Source organism: Staurois parvus, unplaced genomic scaffold, assembly GCF_062004578.1.
Source record: "Staurois parvus isolate SC_StPar_1 unplaced genomic scaffold, SC_StPar_1.0 ptg000906l, whole genome shotgun sequence".
NCBI lineage: Eukaryota > Metazoa > Chordata > Amphibia > Anura > Ranidae > Staurois > Staurois parvus.
In genome coordinates this window covers 558314-579222 of record NW_028318702.1, presented here as the reverse complement: position 1 = coordinate 579222, position 20909 = coordinate 558314, and the positions used below count along the sequence as shown (strand labels likewise).

Below are 20909 nucleotides of genomic sequence, written 5' to 3'. Positions count from 1 at the left end.
ATATATGAGTGAACTTTATACTGGACATCTATTGGACTTTTAAAGAAGCCATTCCTTTTTTAAACTATATTGCGTCGTAATTGTTATTGTACTCTCATGGCTCATGGCTGGAGGTGCCAAGGACTGGGACACGTGGCTGCCAAATGCCACATATTTCATTAACCTATGGAATGTGATCTGGGGAAGCATATGGGACTATTTGCCAAACCTGTTTTTGCAGCCCACTGGGATCTAAGACTGGAAGTCAGATTCGGCCTATTACAATAGTACAACATCCAGTGGAGGCATTATTAGACACTGGAAGCCTTTTCATATTAATACAGAAAATTCAAGTTTGGAGGACCCTGCCAGACTTGGCACAGTTTGAATGGAAGTCTTTTCTATACATTGTGATGCCAAAAACTACCCTACTGCAGTGCTCTCAGGAGAGACACGTAGTGGAACTATAAAGCCTGCCTGCCATGGGTGTGACTAAGAACTTGCTGCAAAATGTAATATTGGGCTGAGATTTTCCTCTGTTTTGGGAGCTGTGGGGGAAAGACAAATAATCTGAACATGTGCCTGAAATGAATGATGACACTATTTTGCCTCAACTTGAGTGGGATGTTGACGACCCTACGTCAGAGGTACCTGACAACCTCTCACTAGTTTTCATGGCTGGGGAGTCAGAGGAAACTGCCCCAATGCCAGAAATAACAGATATACCTATGGCCCTGGAAGATTTAGGACTACACTTGCGGGAGCAGGTCACGGAGCAGCTGGAGATTCCCCAGTCACACAGAAGGATAGTATTTGACCTAGATCATTCTCATGTGTTGGGTGGTTATTAGGAGTTAAAAAAAACAGCAAAGAAGAGTGAGCAGCAGTATTTGTGGCCTGGTATTTAAAAAGCAGTTGTGGAGTTTCGTAAATCTTGCCGTGAGTGTTAAATTAATTATGAAGTTGATACATTTGCTTGTAATTGATGTCCCTTTTAGAAAGGCTTTCTATGGATCTGGATGGACTCCTGCCACAGTCCACCATGGGGCACCAGCAAATATTGATAGTCCGTGCCTATGCCACCCAGTATCTAGAAGCAATCAATATGAAAACACATCTTCTAAGGCAGCCATTCTCAACATTTTCAAAATGGGAGAACTCTTGAAATAACCTTTTAAACTCAGGTAACCCCTGTCAATAATTAAATATCTACAGCTCATAGTACATCATTAGCTTCAGTGGTTACTTATCAGGGAGACAGAAATTGCTCATTGCTCAAGGAGCCCTTAGAAACATCTGGAGGAACCCTAAGAATGGCTGCTCTAAGGTATAGGGAAAGAGCTGTTCCACATTTTACCCAAACAGGTTTTCCAAAATAAATTTTGAAAGACCAACAAACCCCTTTCATGTCAAAGGTAACCAAAGGTCTGTATCGGTTGTTGAAGTTTACTCACTTATGTGCCTCATCCCCAAACTCATGGGCTGGTAGAACGGTTCGGTAGAATCCTGAAATGTATGCGAAAAAAGTAGTTGATAATAACAGAAGATATTAGGATTTCCTGTTACCATACTTCATTTTTCAATACAGGAAGTGCCACAGTCTCTTACAGAGTTTTCCCATTTTGAACTTTTCTGCAATAGAAGCCCTGGGGAGTCCAGGAAGAATCGGAGCAAGAAGTTATACCTTGAAAGATATAATCAAACACATTGCTTATGACACATCGATTGGGTCATGCCCATGGTTCGGAAACATAGTTAGCAAGCCCAATAGGCACAGGCCAGAGTTTATACATGATCTGCTAAAATTAGAACCTTTAACCTAGAAGATAGAATCTTAGTTTTGATGCCTACTTTAGAGAATAAATCAATGGCAAAGTGGCAGGGCTCCTATTAGATCAGACAGGAAATCAGTGATGTCAACTAGGAGCCCATAAGGAGAAAGACACCCCCCCCCCCCAACCAAAGTATATCATGTTAACCCAATAAAACCCTGGAAGGATCCTGAGGCTCTCTTTGCTACTCAGAATCTGGAGGGGAGAGACTTCTTGCAGAGAAATTGAGAGGTTTTCAGAATTACCTGGTCATTCAGATGTAATTTCCCATGAGATTGTAGTGGAGCCTCACACTTGTTAGGCGGTGATGTTTCATTGGTGGTCATCAGTTTTCATGTCATTCTGGCTGGGCATATATATTGGCTGATGGGTTCATTCCTAAGAATGCAACTTTACAATTCAAACGATGTCACGGTGATATAGCTGTAACCTCCAGTATAATACAGGATCTCATATGTCACTCCCGGCTTCCTTGCTGTGTTTCTTTTCTTCTTTTCTTTTGAATCGCTCACAATTTAATTTTCTTCCTCTCCTTTCATTTTAATTACCGTTGCTTGTTAACCAGTTTTTTTTTATTTTACTTCCTTTAACTCTTACCTCTCCTTAGTTTGTAATGCCTATGTACAAAAAGATCGAGTTGAGTGATCAAATTTACTACCAAAATCCCAAATATACACAAAATAGAATACATGTTGTATTTTAGTTTGTAATGCCACTCACCTTTCCTTCTGTATTCTCCTCTATATCTTTCTTTCAAATGCTCTGTTTTCCCACACTGTTACTCTCTGTCACCTTTTCTCATTTTCTTTCTCTTTTTCTCTACTTCACCTATCTCCCCCTTCCATTATTTGTTTCCCCCAACTTTTCCTTCCATATCTCATCCCTCTCTCATCATAACGTATAGAACATGGTTTCTCAGTAAGGGTTCCTCCAGAGGTTGCTAGGGTTTCTTTGAGCAATGAGCAATTTCTGCCTCTTAGATATGTTCCGACTGACACCATTGATCTTTTTAGCTATCTGTAAGGGGTAATTCTTCCTAATGACCACAAATGTAAGGAGCGTTCTCACTGACCATCACACTAATGTATCATGAGCTGTAGATATAACTTTTAGCAGGGGTTCCCTAAGACCAGAAAGTTATTTCAAGGGTTCCTCTGTGATGGAAAGGTTGAGAAAGTTTGATCCTAGAACATTATTATTTGGGGGTGAAGGCTTATGTACACAGAATAGGAGATGGGCCCAGTAATGCTCTTAGGTTAATAAATGATGTAAAGGGGGACAAGGGTTGAGTCCATTTAGAGAATTTATAAGTCTCATGTTCCTCACAGTCCGTGACATGCCATAACATATTGTTCAGCTATTTTCACCACTGGCTCCTTTTCCTCCAGTGGAATGTGGAGCTTTTTGTTCTCTTCTATAGAAGTGAAGTCCTGGAAGGAGAGCCGAGAGTCTCTGGAAGTGAGCGTATTGTATCTTACTGCTGAGAACTTACTGGACATCTTAGCAAGTAGTGGATCTTATTTTCCAGGGCCCCTGGTCACACCAGCGGCACAGTCTGTTCTCCTTGGGCTTGTAGGCCTGTGTATGTCGCTCTAATTAGATTTCCACATCCCTTCTCCTTTTCTCCTTCCCTGTCAACCACTCAGTCCTCCTTCTTCTTTTCCCTTTTCATACTTTCTACACTCTTTCCTTCTCTGTCTCTCTTCACCTTGGTTGTACCTTTTATATCTCCCATTCCATCACTCCATCCTTCTCTCTCTCTCTCTCTCCTTCCTTCTTCTTTATCCCTTTCTCTTTTTGCCTTTGTATCACCCCTTCTTTCTCACTTTCTTTTCCCTTCTTCAATCTTCCTCTCCCACTTTCCCCTTCTGTCACTAAGGCAGGTTCACACCCATGCGCATGCAACAACATATTAATACCTTTTGTGTTGTTGAATGCATTCTTTTAAAGTCAATGTGCATTGATGTAGCGCAATTCTCTGTATGAAAGTTTACATCAATTGCAGTAAAGTTTAGGTAAAAAGAAGTCTCCCTTCACTATGCAGAGAAAATGAACAATAATATATTATCCTCCCCTCAGCTCACTCATTTGCTTCTAGGGGCCCCCTTAACACACTTTACTGTAAAAATAGTGCAATTTTTTTTTCGTGCAGTGAGCTGAACTGCCTACACACGCTTCAGTTCATTTGTGACTGTCCTTGTGTTTACCTGCGGTAAAAAAAAACCTCACATATTATACCGCAGGCAGAAACAGAGATGTAAATGTGCTTTCTTCTATTTCTTCTCTTCTCTTTACCCAAACCTCTCCTCTCTACTTCCCTACACCTCACCCCCCATACCCTTTTATCACTTACTCACATCTTCTCTCTATTCATCACATCCTCTTCATTTTCCTTCTTTATGCCATCTCTTTTCGCTCTTTTCCTCACACCTTCTCTCTCTTACTCATCCTCTCTCCCTTCCTCCTACCAACCTCTCTCTCTTTTCCATACATCTCTCTTCCTTACATCTCTCTCTTCCACATACCCCTCCTCTCTTGTTTAACTTGCTCATTATCCCAACCATTTTACTTCTTCATACCCTCTCTTTTCCTTAGATCTTCTCTCTTCCTTTTCCTCATACACTCTCTTTATTTGCTCTTTCTCTTTCTCTGCCCCCCTCCTCTCCTTCTTCCACATGCTCTCTCTCTCTCTTGCTTGATCTCTTCCTTATCTGCTATCTCTTTCTTTTACATCCTCTCTCTCGCCTTTATCCTCTATCCCTTTCATCCCCATCCTTCCCCTCTTTTCCTTATCCCCATCTCTCTCTTCCACATCCTCTCTCTTCCTTATCCTCTGTCTCTCTCTTCTACATCCTCTCTCTCTCTTCCTTATCCTCTGTCTCTCTCTCCTACATCCTCTCTCTCGTCCTTATCCTCTGTCTCTCTCTTCTACATCCTCTCTCTCTCTCTTCTACATCCTCTCTCTCTCTTCCACATCCTCTCTCTCTCTCTTCCTTATCCTCTGTCTCTCTCTTCCACGTCCTCTCTCTCTCTCTTCCTTATCCTCTGTCTCTCTCTCCTACATCCTCTCTCTCTTCCTTATCCTCTGTCTCTCTCTCCTACATCCTCTCTCTCTCGTCCTTATCCTCTGTCTCTCTCTTCCACATCCTCTCTCTCTCTCTTCTACATCCTCTCTCTCTCTTCCACATCCTCTCTCTCTCTCTTCCTTATCCTCTGTCTCTCTCTTCCACATCCTCTCTCTCTTCCTTATCCTCTGTCTCTCTCTCCTACATCCTCTCTCTCTCTCTTCCTTATCCTCTGTCTCTCTCTCCTACATCCTCTTTCTCTCTTCCTTATCCTCTGTCTCTCTCTTCTACGTCCTCTCTCTCTCTCTTCCACATCCTCTCTCTCTCTTCCTTATCCTCTGTCTCTCTCTTCTACATCCTCTCTCTCTCTCTTCCACATCCGCTCTTCTCCTCTTTTTTATCCTATCTGTCTTATCCATATTCGATCTCTCAATCTCTTTTCCTTATCCTCTTTATTCCACATCCTCCCTCTCTCTTTCTTTCTTTCTCTCCCTCCCTTATCCTCTTTCTCTCTATCCCACATTCTTTCGCTCTCCCATATCTGCTATCTCTCTTTTCTACATCTTCTCTCTCTATTTCCTCTGCCTCTCTCTTGTGCCTCATTTTGCTCTCTCCTTATCCTATGTTTCTCTATCTCTCTCTCTCTTTGACATACCTCCTATCTCTTTCCTTTCTCCATATCCTCTCTCTTTCCTTATATCCCCCCTCTTTCTTAATTTTTTTCTATCTCTCTTCTATTTCCTCTCTCCCTGTCTTCCTTATCCTCTCTCTTTGACATACCTCCTCTCTCTTTCTCTTCTCCACTCTTTCTTTTTCCCCTATCCTTCTCTTTTCCTTTATCCCCTCTCTTTCTTCATATTCTCTCTCTCTCTTCCTTATCCACACTTCTCCCTCTCTCGCTCTTCTATTTCCCCTCTCTCTTTTCCCTATCCTCTCTCTTTCTCTTCCTTATGTCTTCTCTCTCTTTCTTATCCTCTCTCTTTTTGACATACCTCTTCTCTCTTTTTCATCACCATACCTTTTCTCTTCCACTATATCCTCTCTTTCTCTTTTCATTTATCCCCCATCTTTCTTCATATACTCTCTCTCTACCTTTTCCCCTATTTCCCTCTCTCGCTCTTCTATTTCCCCTCTCTCTTTTCCCTATCCTCTCTCTTTCTCTTCCTTATATCTTCTTTCTCTTTCTTATCCTCTCTCGCTTTGACATACCTCTTCTCTCTTTTTCCATACATTTTCTCTTCCATTATGTCCTCTCATCTCTTTTCCTCTTCCTTCATATCTTTTCTTTTTTCCCCACCCCTCTCTACCCCTCCCCCTCTTTCTCATTTATTCTCCTCTCTCTTTCTCTTCCTTTTGCCCGTTCTCCCTCCCTCTTTCTCTCTCTTTTATTTCCTCTCTCTTTTCCCTCTCCTTTCTTCTCTTCTCCATACTATCGCTCTTCCCTTACATCCTCTTTTTCTCATTTCCTTTATTCCTCCTCTTTTTTCATACTTTCTCTCTCTTCCGTATCCCCCCCCCCCTCTACCTTCTATTTCCTCTCTCTCTTTTCCCTGTCCTCTCTCTTTCTCTTCACTTTGCCCGTTCTCTATCTCTCTTTTTCTCTCTTCTATTTCCTCTTTCCCCTATCCTTTCTTCTCTTCTCCATACTTTTGCTCTTCCCTTACATTTACTTCTTCTCATTTCCTTTATCCCCCCTCTTTCTTCATACTTTCTTTTGCTTCCTTATTCCCTGTCCCACACATCCTCTCTCTCTTTTTCTCAGATCCCCTCTCTCCCACAGCCTCCCTCTCCCTTACACTACTGCTCTCTCCCACTCCCTCCCCCTTTTGCTCTCTTTTCTTTGCCCTTTCCTTCCTGTCCTCTCTCTCTCTCTTATTCTTTCTCTCTTTTCCATATCCCCTCTCTCTTTTTTCTCTATCTCTTTGCCACATTCTCTGTCTTTCTGTTCTTTATACCCCTTTTCTTTCTGACATCACCACTCTCTTTTCCTTATATCCTCCCCCTCCTATACCCTCTCTCTAATACTACCACTCTCTCTGTCTCTCTCTCACACCTTCTGTTCCCCATTTCTTGTCCCCCATCCCCTCTCTTCCTCACCCCCATACCTCCCCCCATTGCTCTCTCTTCTTTGCCTCTTCCTGTCTGTCCTCTTCACTCTCTCTGCCTCCAGGTCCCCCCTGTGCCTGTCACCCTGTTTCCTCATCATCCCTGCACAGTGTATGTCACTCTCGCTCTCTATCTCTCTGGCAGTGTGTATGGAAGGAGTTAAGAGGTCTGCCTGTGATAGGACAGGGTACGCGCACAGTTGCTTAGTAACAGTGAGATTGCTTGCACAGCTCAACTCTCTTCTCTCCAAATCTCCCATTTCCCCTTTTTATTTCTCTGCTTCTTTCCCTCTCTACCTGTCCATCTCTCCACCCCATTCTGTGCCTTTTCCACCCTCTTCCCATCACCCTCTCTGCCTGGATCGCTCTCACCTGTCTTCTACCTCCATTTACTCCTATTACCATCCATATTTTACACCCCATACATCTTTTCTGCTATTTTTCTAGATTTTTTTTGCATTTCTTATGTCATCCTCCCCTTATTCCCTCTTCTTCTTAACCCTCCATCTCTCGCTGTCGGCGAAGTAGTTAAGCAGTCCCCCCGTGCGTGTCCCTGTGATAGGAGGAGGCGTGCACACAGTTGCCTGGTTACCACGCTCACAGTGACATCCCTGTGAATACGGAAGGATGCAGCTCGAGCTGGTCCTGGGAGCTGGGTAACGTGGAGGCCTCTTACCCTGCACGCCCTGCAGATCCCGCACCTCTTCGCCTGCACCGCACATGCTTCTTACGCTGCCCTGCACGACCCAGGCTGGCTGCCCTGCACTGCACCCGCTGCTCTGCTGCATGCCTGTGTCATCCTGCATTGCATGCCCTGCAGTGCACACCTTGCACTGCATAACCCCAGATCCTTACATCCCTCTCATGCTGGACCCTCCGTCTTGTGGTGGACGCTGCAAATCCTGCACGCAACACTGCACAGCTTGCATGTCCTGCGCTGCACCCTGCCGGCCTTCTACCTGTGCCCTGCTTTGCACCTCAGACCTCCCAACATCCCTCCCATCCTTCACCCCATTTCCCCACACCCTACCTCACTTTGTGTTTGGGGTTCGCCATCCACAGCTTGGGCCTAGTCAAGGTCTTGAACATGAAATTTGATGGAAACTGAAAGATACGCTGAGTTTTGAGGTGAGAGAGAATCTGCTGTGTACCTGGATGTGCGTAACTGAGTCTCTGTGTACCTCTGTGTGCGTCACTTATGTGTGCAATTAAGCCAGATTTCTAGGGAACCAAGTACCTGATAGTGTGCCAGTATGTCTGTCTCTCACCAGAAGGGTCTTTCCATATTCCATAGTTTTCTATAGCCTTGGTGTGGACAAATCCAGGGACCTGGGTCGCCTAAGAAACTGCCGCTCGACACCTAGCTTTTTTTTTAAAGGTTGTTTTTCTTGGAGCTCCTGTTCCTTGACTCCAACACCAGATTGGAGGAGCTCTTGGAGTGGAGATTAATGTGTCCATCTCCCATGTAGACAGCAGCCCCTGGCTTCTCACATCTCTATCTAGAGCTAGTTCCAGAACTCCCTACCTGTAATGATCACTGCAATAGGATCTCAAGTTCCTTGCTAGGTGTTTCATTCACTTTACAGAATGCAGCCCAAGGAGTGAGACTCCATGGTGGGCGGAGTTGGGAGCTCCAACAGGAATTCTTTTTTTCCGAACCCCTTGAGATGTACAGAAACCTAACTGTAATATGAGTTTTAGAGGAACTGCCCAGTCATGAAGCCTGCATATCTGTCAGTTGACCTACCATTGGTGAAATTGATCAGTTTTTTTTATATCTGTGTACCAAGCTTGTTGGGCCCCAAAAAGAAAAAGACCATTCTGTATATGTTTTCACAAACTTTGGGATGGTATTTAAAGGTCCTCCCAGAAACCTGCTACCTCTATCTTCTGTATGGCATCACTCCAGTTGATGAAGAACTAGAATCCTCGGGCTGAGATATGTAGTTCCTCATCAGCTCTAGCCCCTAGCTTGACTAAAAGGATATTAGAGGACAGATATGCCCAGTTTCCTTCTAAGAGGATCTTTAAGTTGACCACGGACCTCTGAGAAAGGACCATCGATGGTCTTTTTTTTTTTTCACCTATTATACAACGCTTCTAATTATGCGATTCTAGAGAATTTAACATCCAAAGCGAACCATATGGCATCGAACAGATTGATACATAAATTAATGAGGGCTTTGCTTGTTGCAGAATACAAACTCTGTTACGTGGTGCGTGAAGTCCATGCCTTGTGCACATTTAATATCTGCATATGCATGGACAAGTACATGCTCAAGCCACAAGTCTAGATACTTATCGACATATGCCATTCACAGGATACATTATGTGGAGGTATGGGTTGATGGAACTGGGGACATACAGATTGTTTTGCCCAAAGAAACCGGTGGACGTTAGGTCTTCCTGTGCAGGCTAGAGGGTGCTAGCTATCTATAGCTGGATTGGTTGCTACAAGCAACAGCCCGAAATGTTCCCAGCTGTCAGTGGAGTGAGTGCGTACCTGTATGTGTTCTGCACTGTGTACCTATACGGTGCTGATTCCCTATGTGTCTATACAGTACAGTGCCTCTATGTTCTGCAGGCTGCACTGCTGTGTGTGGGTGGATTATATACTTGTATAGAAGCATTTTACTGCTGTGAGCCGGTGCATTTCAATGTCTGTGTGGGCGTTTGCACAGAGCTCCGTGTGTTTTTTTTTTTTTATATACTGCTTTTTTTTTTTTTTTTTTGTATGTGTGTGTTGCTGTGTGTTCTGCTATGAATGTGTGCCATTTCATGCTGGAATTTGTTATCCATTTTTTTTTTCTTTTTTCGGATGAACCTATTGCGTGTCTTTTAAATTGTGCATGCACCTCTGTGTGTGTCACCGTGCATGTTTGTCTCATCGACTTGGGTCTCCGTGTTTAGGGATGTTGCAAGTCACTTTTCATTGTATCAGTATGCACCTCAGATCTGGAGGGTGCTTGTCGGCCCCCTTTTATAACAAGGCAGCACTGAGAATTAGTTTGAGAAAGACATACATTCAGCAATATTTGACCTTCATGAAAATGGAAGGCTTTGGTTATGCATAAATACAGCACATTTACATTGGATTACATTCCCGTAATGTCATGTCCTCGGCATGGGGGAGTCATGTTCATCAACAGTGCTAAAGGAAGTTTTACTGACCTGGCAACATTTTTGCAGTTTCTCCCTGTCTTACAATTGGCATCATTGTGTCAAAGAGCAGTTAATGGATGATTATCCAGACTTTAGCCCTGGGCTGCTTGTGGTCCTCGTTGCAGCCTTTGGTGTGGCCCTAATTGCACAGAAGCAAGACCTAGAGAAAAAAAAGTTTTTGACAATTCTTGTCAAATTCTGTAAGCAGGCCTAGCCTCTCCTATTATCCACCCTCAGAGGGACCCTAAGCATGGATGATAAAAGGGTTAATATGTACAGTTGCTTTGATGGCCATAGGTGCAGGGGCAGACTGACAACTCATAGGGCCCCCGAGCAATAGGGGATCATGGGGCCCCTGTGTCCTTTCCCAAACTCAAAAAAGCCTATGAAAAAGGTACCAGGGGCATCTCATGGGGCCCCCTACTGACCCTGGGCCCTCGGGCAGTGCCCAAGTTTCCAAATGGTCACTCCGCCCCTGCATAGCTGTAATAAGGGCTAGACCAGGGGTCTCCAAACTTTCCCAAACGAAGGGCCAGTTTATTATCCTTCAGATTTTAGAGGGGCTGCACTGTGGCCAGTAGCAGTAGAAAATGTCCCCGAATCAGTAAGAATGCCCCATCATTGGTGTCAGTGGGAGGAAGAGTGCCCCATCGATGGTGTCAGTAGGAGGAAGAGTGCCCCATCGCTGGTGTCAGTAGGAGGAAGAGTGCCCCATCGATGGTGTCAATGGGAGGAATAGTGCCCCATCATTGGTGTCAGTGGGAAGAACAGTACCACATCATTGTTGTCAGTGGGAGGAATAGTGCCCCATTGCTGGTGTCAGTGGGAGGCACCAGGGGTCTCCAAACTTTCCCAAACGAAGGGCCAGTTTATTATCCTTCAGATTTTAGAGGGGCTGCACTGTGGCCAGTAGCAGTAGAAAATGTCCCGGAATCAGTAAGAATGCCCCATCATTAGTGTCAGTGGGAGGAATAGTGCCACATCAATGGTGTCTTTGGGAGGAATAGTGCCCTATCATTGGTGTCAGTGGGAAGAATAGTACCACATCATTGTTGTCAGTGGGAGGAATAGTGCCCCTTCATTGGTATCAGTGGGAAGAATAGTGCCACATCAATGGTGTCATTGGGAGGAATAATGCCCCATCATTGGTGTCAGTGGGAAGAATAGTACCACATCATTGGTGTCAGTGGGAAGAATAGTGCCACATCAATGGTGTCATTGGGAGGAATAGTGCCCCATCGCTGGTGTTAGTGGGAGGAATAGTGCCCCATCATTGATGTCAATGGAAAGAATAGTTCCCCATCATTGGTGTCAGTGGGAGGAATAGTGACCCATTGCTAGTGTCAGTGGGAGGAATAGTGCCATAGTGCCGTATCATTGGTGTCAGTGAGAAGAGTAGTGCCACATCATTGGTGTGAGTGGGAGGAATAGTGACCCAACGTTGGTGTCAGTGGAAAGATTTATGCCCCATTGTTGGTGTCAATAGAAAGAAATAGTGCCAAAAGGGCCAGATAAAGGTGAGCAAAGGGCTGTGTTTGGCCACTTGGCCACAATTTAGAGACCACTGGGCTAGACCTTTGTCCTTAAAGTGAAAGTATTCAGAATTCAAAAGGAGCACCAAACCCATGATAAAAAAAAGGAATTCTAATGTGCTTCAAGGATTAAGCCACTCCCCTCCCCCTTCATCAGGACGTGTGAGTTGTATATTCACAAATATTGCTAGATTCAGATGAATTGCAAAAAAAAGTTATTCGATTGCTGCCAAAGACTGTTCATGGAGCACAAAACTATCAGCGTCAGTAATTCAAATCATATTTATAACTTTTGTTACAATTCAGCCATATTTGTGGTTATACACAAGCCCTGATACAGCGGGACTGTCTATACACCTTAAAAGCACTGGATTTATTTTTATTGATCATTTAACAAGAAAGAAAAACAAAAAACAGTTTGGACCATAACCACTGGTGTGGCTCTCCTTCTTTCTGCTTAGTTGTCCTTCTGTCTAGACCTCCCTCCATTTGGAGGTGCTCTTGTGTATTGGAGCAGCCTAACACAAAGGTGGTTACCATGATCAATGAGATGGTCCTTTTTAATACTGGATACTGAGAATAGTAAGTCTAGCACTTCAGTTTGCCTCTGCCTAAAATGAAACTGTCTGCCATTTTAAACTTTTTAAAGTCCCGCCTAACAGATTGTACTATAAGGTGTCTACTAGGGATGCACCGACACCGTTACCGCCATTGGTGCCGATACCGAGTATTTTCATGAGTACTTGTTACCGATATCTTAACCGATAGTTTGTGGTGCGATTTGTGCTAATGGATGCAAATTGCAGCGCAAATATTAACATGCAATTCCTGTCCAAATCGCATGTGGTTTCCCTATAGCTTCTGTGTGAACCCAGGCTTGTCATAGCCCAAGTTTACACAAGAGCGGTGTGGGAAACCTCCCTGCAGGCATCCCATGCTTAGTGTCAGTGGTAAGAAAGGAGAGAAAGCGGCAGGGATTTGAAGTCCCCGCTGCTTTCTTTCCTCTCCTTGCAGCGATGACAGTTCGACCTAGACGGCATCTGATTGGTTAGCAGCTGACCACTTGACCAAAAGTATTGGTGCTCGTACTCGCTGATAAAAAAACGGTATTGGTGCATCCCTAGTGTCTACCATATTCTTAATAAGAGATTGTGGTCCTCATTGCAGCCCTCATTGGGTCCTCATTGCAGCCCTCATTGGGTCCTCATTGCAGCCCTCGTTGAGTCCTCATTGCAGCCCTCATTGGGTCCTCATTGATGCCCTCATTGGGTCCTCATTGATGCCCTTATTGGGTCCTCATTGCAGCCCTCGTTGGATCTTCATTGCAGCCCTCATTGAGTCCTCATTGGGTCTTTATTGCAGCCCTCGTTGGGTTCTCATTGCAGCCCTCGTTGGATCTTCATTGCAGCCCTCAATGGGTCCTCATTGCAGCCCTCAATGGGTTCTCATTGCAGCCCTCATTGGGTCCTCATTGCAGCCCTAGTTGGGTCCTCATTGCAGCCCTCATTGGGTCCTCATTGCAACCCTCGTTGGGACCTCATTGCAGCCCTCGTTGAGTCCTCATTTCAGCCCTCATTGGGTCCTCATTGCGGCCCTCATTGGGTCCTCAATGTAGCCCTCGTTGGGTCGTCATTGCAGCCCTAGTTGAGTCCTCATTGCAGCCCTCGTTGGGTCCTCATTCCAGCCATCGTTGGGTCCTCCATTGCAGGGCCTAGTCTCTCTTGTGATCCATATGAGTAGATAATAAAAGGGGTGCCCAATGCCCATGGCTATAATGAGGACCACTCCTTTGTCTCTAAAGTAAAACTGTCAGACATTTTAAATTTAAAGCGGAACTAACCCCCCTGTTTTTTACAGCCAAGGAAGCTGCCATCTTAACCTCGGATTGATCTGCAATTGTAATCAGTTATGACACCAACCATTGAATGAGTTCAGTGGAGAGCCAACATAAGCATACAAGTAACTGTAAAAGTTGTCAGAACTGTTTTGGTAAATGGTTAAATAGATAGGTTTAGTTCCGCTTTAACAGTCCTGCTTAAGAACAGGTACTCACAGGGTTTTACATTATATTAGAGAAATCCCTCAATTGTGCACTTCTTTGACTTAGTTTTGATTTTCTGTTAGCGACTTGGTATCTCTGACTTCTGAGCTAAACCTTCGACTTCTCACCTGTCCCCTAACCAGTTAGATCAGGGGTGTCAAACTCAATTTTATCAGGGGGCTGCATCAGCACTATGGTTGCCCTCAAAGGGCTGGTTGTATCTCGAATTTTACTGGTTTTAGTCCCCAGTCACACCAGTGCGACTTTTCATGTGATTTGATAGTTTCAAATCTCATGGCAAGTTGCACCCTATTGTCTGCAATGGAAGCAGTCAAATTGATGCAACTCTGATTCCGTAGAAGTAGCACCGATTTTCATGCACTACTTTTTGCAAGTTCAGGTGCGACTTGCATAGACATCTGTGCATGAAGTTGCACAGATGTCTTCCAAGTCACACATGAAGTTGCACTGACATCCGACTTTGAAATCATGCAGCTTTGAAATCAAGTAATAATGTAAGACAAACTGTAAGCTCGGGTTCACACTTCTGCGGTGCAGAACATCACATATGATTCACATAGGAACCGCTCGCATTCCTGTGCAAATCGCATGCGAATTCTGTGTGGTGCGACTTGAGCCGTATGTTTTGTATGGCTCAAATCACACCGCATCCGCACCAAAAAGGTACAGGACCCCTTTTTTTGTCCACAACAGAATCGGATCGCACGGGTATTCACACCTATGCGATCCGATTCTGCCCATTGCACCACATTTTGTGAACTGATTTTGGGGTGTTGTTAACTGAACATACAAACCCGCAGCGATTCGCATGAACGGGGTGCGATTGTGATGTGGTGTGAAAATAGCACAGAATACGCTGCAAATTCCACGCCGCATCAGTGTGAACCTGGGCTAAAGGGCAGGTGCAGACCGGACCGGAGCCCACTCGCACTCCTGTAGCAGATGATGCAACTCTGAAAGAGAGGCTCACACACCGCTGGGATCATCCACAAAATACTTTTTTGGAGACTGCTCAGACTGGACATAGTTCTGCAATGGTCTTCTGCCTAAACCAGGGGTGGGCAAACTTTTTGACTTGAGGGCCGCAATGGGCTCATATAGTGGACCCGGGGGGCCGGACCAAGAGTAGATGAATGATGTGTATGTGTCATCCATAGTAAGTATAGTAATATTCCCCCATAGTAAGCATAGTAATTAATCCCCCATATAGTAATTCATCCCCCATAGTAATTAATCCCCCATATAGTAATTCATCCCCCATAGTAATTCATCCCCCATATAGTAATTCATCCCCCATAGTAATTCATCCCCCGTAGTAATTCATCCCCCATAGTAATTAATCCCCCATATAGTAATTCATCCCCCATATAGTAATTCATCCCCCATATAGTAATTCATCCCCCATATAGTAATTCATCCCCCATAGTAATTCATCCCCCCTATAGTAATTCATCCCCCCTATAGTAATTCATTCCCCATATTAAGTCCCCAAGTCCCCCCTGTGTCAATTCACTTACCTTTGCTCTGCGCGTTCCTCTCGCCGTGTTCCCGCGCCATTCCGGTGTAGCATGAAAATCTGTCTCCTATGAGGATCTGTCCCCCTCGACGTATCTGCGCATGTGCCAGTTTCAGGCATTAGCAGCCGATCGGCGATCTCCGGCACATGCGCAGATACATCGAGGGGGACAGATCGTCATAGGAGACAGATTTTCATGCTACACCAGTCTTCAGGGCGGACTGTGAGAGGAGCCTAGCTCCCATCACGTTCGTTACGCTGCCCCGCCTACACACATCCTGACAGTATCACGCTCCGCGGGCCGGATTAAAAGGTCCGCCGGGCCGTAGTTTGCCCATTCCTGGCCTAAACAGTCTCCAATAAAGTTTCTTGTGGATGATACCAGCAGTGTGCAACCTTCCTTTTCAACTGGCATTGTCTTGTATTATTCTCATATTAATTATACATAGATGTCCCCCCATGAGATGCCCCTGGTACCTTTTTCATAGGCTTTTTTGAGTTTGGGCAAGGACACGGGCCCCATGATGCCCTATTGCCCGGGGGCCCCATGAGTTGTCAGTCCGCCCCTGCCCCACTATCAGAAGTCAAGAGTCCCCCACCTTCCCTTTCATCATAGTGCACCCCCTTACCTTATGCTGCTCCCGGGAAGAAGATGGGGGTGAAGCTGGGAAGCAGGAAGTGCATGGTCTGGAGGAGGACCAGAGCGCGGCTGGAGTCAGCTGCCAGAGCCTGAATGCTGATATCAGGGAAGGCAGAGATGAGAAGGTGCTGTGACTGCACAGAGAGGCACAGGATCTGTAGGGGGAATTCTGTCCTCCTCTCTGCTGCCAACTGCTGAGACGGGGAGGGTGGGGTAAGAGACATGGGGGATGCCACAGTTGCAGGAGAGGTGCAAGGGCCCCATGAAATTGCCTGGTGGGCCAGATTCGGCTTGAGGACTTTACAATCGACATATGTGAGTTAGAGAGTCCTTATGGGATAGGTACACCTTAAAACAAAATGCATTTATCTTGTTTTCCTCTTTTCCCTGACCTAACCGAACCCACACTTGCCCTCCACAGAAGTATACATATCTTGATGCAATGGCCGCTGTACTGCCATTTGTATACATCCAGTCATGCAAGCCTTTGCTGTCCTGGCCGTGCCTGTGTATTAGTGCCCCAAAGATTTCTGTTGGGTTGCATCTCCAGGCCGGAGACAATCAGAGATGTTGCCATGGAAGTCATTGGGGCTCTAATGCAAAGGTGTGGCCAGGACAGTGAAGGCTTGTGGCACTGCATGGAAGTAAACAGGAGGATTGTGGGTATTTCATATCATAAGGGACTGAAGAGAGTCTACTGTCTCCAGCCAAAAAGATCCGGTCTTTAAAAAGAAGCCTTTCTTGTTCCTTTGTAAGTGCATTTGTGGCGCGATCTGTAGTACAGGGGCAGAATCATGTGTTTTTGGCTCTATAGACTTTTAAATGGGATTGCTTACAAACGTGGCATTTTTCAGGTGCTCCCATTAAAGTCTATGGAGCCAAAGATGTGCATTCTGCCCCAAGGAGACTTGTAATTTTTTGAGCTGCGTGCGACAGGTGACACAACACTTAGGTGTGAACAGGCCCCTCAAGACTAATGGAATTCTTCTTCTTCTTGAGCATTGTTGTGTTTTGGGAATCACATGGCAAAATGTTCAGGTGTGAATGGGGGCGAAGACTCATGGTGGTAGTGATACCCATCAAGGCTCAATTATCTTGACATGAGTCTCCAAAGGGAATGTGGACAAATGGCAACCTCCTTGGACTTATATAATTACAAGCTATACATAGAAACTTTGATTAGATTTACATCACCTGATCTTTCCCACTGATATATGTTAAAAGGGTGAGTGTGATTATAATTCCCCATTTAAAGAGAAGTGATTTTGTATTTTCAGTGGTACATATTTTAATGGTTTACTGTAAAAATGACCTGTTTTTATATATAACTTCTACACTTTCAGTGTTTACTGTTCTATCCGAATGAACCTAAACTATACTGTATCTATACTGTACCACAAACTGACAAATAAACACCGTAAACCCACCCACCCATCCATCCTTGTCTCCATGCTTTATTTTGTTGAGAAATCACTTTGAAAACACCCCCCTAGCATTTCTAGCTGCGGCCATCTTGCATAAAGGCAGATGATTTGTGTAGCATCCTGGAATCTATCTTCCCTTAACTCAGGCATGCATGCAGGAGGGTGTGCTTAGTTGAGAAAGTCCCCCCCCCCCCCCCGTCCTCCTTCAGATGAAAAGAAAAAAAAATTCCCATGAAGACTCCTGGGATGTATTATATCCTTTTAGCCTAGACCAGAGACCAGGAAGCAACTGAAAAAAAGTAAAAAAGAAAGGGTAAAGCAAGTAAATATAATTATTATTATTATACAGGATTTATATAGCGCCAACAGTTTGCTCAGCACTTTACAATATAACAGGAGACAATACAGCAATAATACAGTTCAATACAAGAGGGATAGGAGGGCCCTGATCCTGGGAGCTTACAATCTAGGAGATAAACCTTCCTATATATTATTAAGGCTAGCAGTATAAGGAATACAAATAGTTAATGTTGATTGAGAGGGTTTTGTTCCGCTTTAAGGTGCATGTAAGCTCCAACAATTAATTTCTCCTCTCTGCTCTTTTGGTCTGTTAAAATGTACTGAACTCCTCCCACCCCAACCATGTTTTTTTGTTTCTGCATACCTGTAATGCCATATAACAGGTCCCGTGCCTCCATCTTGGTCCTCCTCAGCAGGCTGCCTCTTCCAGGTGCAGGCAGCCAGCTCTAATGATGTGTCGGAGCTGCCCCCAGCCCATACACTGGCCAACACTCTGTGTGCAAATCCTGTGCCCTCCTGGGAGATGTGCTGTAAATATCCCAGGAGGCTGCAGGACCAGGTATACAACATTCTGGACTTGGCCAGAATGTTGGAGGAACAGGGCTGAAAAGAAAAAATATTTTTAAAATTTCTAGCAATTCTGCTGAGTGTTAAAAAGGAATGAATTCACTTTTGGGGGTTTATTTATTTATTACAGGTACCTATGTAGAGCCATCAATGTATGCAGTGCTTTACATATATATTGTACATTCACATCAGTCCCTAAGCCTCAAGGGGTGTACAATCTAAGGTCTCTAACTCACATCCATAACATACTAGGGACAATTTAGACAGGATCCAATTCACCTACCAGCATGTTTTTTGGAGTGTGGGAGGAAACCAGAGTACCTGGAGGAACCCATGCAGGCACAGGGAGAACATGCAAACTCCAGGCAGGTGGTGCTGTGGTTGAGATTTGAACCAATGACCCCAGTACTAGGCAGGTGGAAATGCTAACCATTTAGCCACTTAAGCAGTTCTCCAATGTGGAGCAAGAAATAAAAAGTCATAATAATAAGACATTTACTTGTCCATGGATCCAGCACTGTCCTCACCTGGGCTAGCCTTGGAGTTCCTCGTGCCGGCATCTTAACTGTGGGCAGCCGGCTGTGCTGCTTGCAGCTTCACAGCCGGCTGCTCTCTGTGCTTGCGCGAGCAGTGCTGCACTTTGTGAATGGTCTCGTAGTGTTCTGGCACACGTCACAGGTCCCAGAAGATTGTGGGGAGGGAGAGGGAGAGAAGAACTTCTGCTCAGACTCGCTAGGCGATCTGAGCAGAAGTGAGAGCGGGTTCCTATCAAAACTATGTACCCACTCCCCCCCACCAAATTAGGTAGAGGGGGGGGGGGGGGGAGACGAGGACTTAAAGCAGAACTTCCCCTTTTTGGGTGAAGCTCTGCTTTAAGTTCCACTTGGAATATACCATTGAAAGCCTTTTATTATATCTGTTTGACAAATGCAAAAAAAAAAAATGGCTGTTCATCCAACCAAAAATCTTGTATGCGTCCTGTACTCTCTGCCTCTGGACTGTTATCAATCAACTTTATTCACTGCTATCTCCATGGACGAAAGAACACCTACAGTACCCCTGTTATGGAGAAGAGAGGGAGGTGTTACGTGGTGCTAACACATTGTGATGTAGACTAACACACTCCTTGTCCTAGGGCAGTGGTGGGCAACCTTTTTTTTCAACTGAGCCAAATCTCGCCAAAACCACGATTGAAATTTATTTTGAGAGCCACATTTTTAAAACTGAAAATACATAGGATGGTACACTGTTTTTAGTTTCAATAAGTTTTTATAGTAATTCATCCCCCATAGTAATTCATCCCCCATATAGTAATTCATCCCCCATAGTAATTCATACCCCATATAGTAATTAATCCCATATAGTAATTCATCCCCCATATAGTAATTCATCCCCCATAGTTATTCATCCCCCATATAGTAATTCATCCCCCATAGTAATTCATCCCCCATAGTAATTCATCCCCCATATAGTAATTAATCCCCCATATAGTAATTCATCCCCCATATAGTAATTCATCCCCCATAGTAATTCATCCCCCATAGTAATTCATCCCCCATATAGTAATTCATCCCCCATAGTAATTCATCCCCCATATAGTAATTCATCCCCCATAGTAATTCATCCCCCATATAGTAATTCATCCCCCATATAGTAATTCATCCCTCATATAGTAATTCATCCCCCATATAGTAATTCATCCCCCATATAGTAATTCATCCCCCATAGTAATTCATCCCCCATATAGTAATTCATCCCCCATAGTAATTCATCCCCCATAGTAATTCATCCCCCATATAGTAATTAATCCCCCATATAGTAATTCATCCCCCATAGTAATTCATCCCCCATAGTAATTCATCCCCCATATAGTAATTCATCCCCCATATAGTAATTCATCCCCCATAGTAATTCATCCCCCATATAGTAATTCATCCCTCATATAGTAATTCATCCCCCATAGTAATTCATCCCCCATATAGTAATTCATCCCCCATATAGTAATTCATCCCCCATATTAATTCATCCCCCATATAGTAGTAGTAAGTAAGTAGCAAGTAGTAAGCCAAGTCCCCCCTGTGTCAATTCACTTACCTTTGCTCCGCGCGTTCCTCTCGCCGTGTTCCCGCGCCGTTCCGGTCTTCAGGGCGGACTGTGAGAGGAGCCTAGCTCTTCTCACGTTCGTCACGCTGCCCCGCCTACACACATCCTGACAGCCAATCACTGGCTATCAGGATGTGAGTGGCAGCGAGACTGGCCAATCATTGCATTTGAGCGCGCTGCCCTTGCTGTTTTTTTTTTGGATCACGCTGCAGAGTCCCTGCCGCCAGAGAGGAGGGAGGGGAGCGGGCGCCCGGCACACAAGAGCCGCATTAAAGCGTGTAAAGAGCCGCATGTGGCTTGCGAGCCGCGGCTTGCCGACCACTGGCCTAGGGTGATGATGCTGCTCAGTATGGTGGTCACCCTGAGACAGGAAGGCAATTAATGACAGGATCACCAGATTAAAATAAAGGAGGAAAAAAATGTGAAAAAGGAATATAAATGCAGCCAGCACATCTAAGGACTAATAAGCTACATTACTATTATTTTTTAAGTACACTTTAATGCTTATATTTCAAATACAGATTTTCCTTCTAGTGTATTCCTTTACATAAAGCAGTAGAGTCATCAATGCTTCCACAGGACTGCTGAAATAAGATCAGGAGAGAGAAGCAGAAAAACATCA

The 20909-nt window shown here is 44.6% G+C and overlaps 1 protein-coding gene across 13 annotated transcripts in view; it reads left to right on the top strand.

Moving 5' to 3' along the window:
• Positions 1-20909, top strand: part of SYNGAP1 (synaptic Ras GTPase activating protein 1) — a 470644-nt gene that overhangs the window by 226352 nt on the left and 223383 nt on the right. For 2 of the 13 annotated variants that reach the window (XM_089656458.1, XM_089656456.1), the window contains exon 1: positions 7212-8109. The exons of 10 other annotated variants lie outside the window; for them this stretch is intronic. The gene's annotated coding sequence lies outside the window, so the exon portion shown is untranslated. Of the gene's footprint in view, positions 1-7211; positions 8110-20909 lie in introns of those variants that run through there. One more of the 13 variants, XM_089656457.1, reaches the window with a different exon arrangement.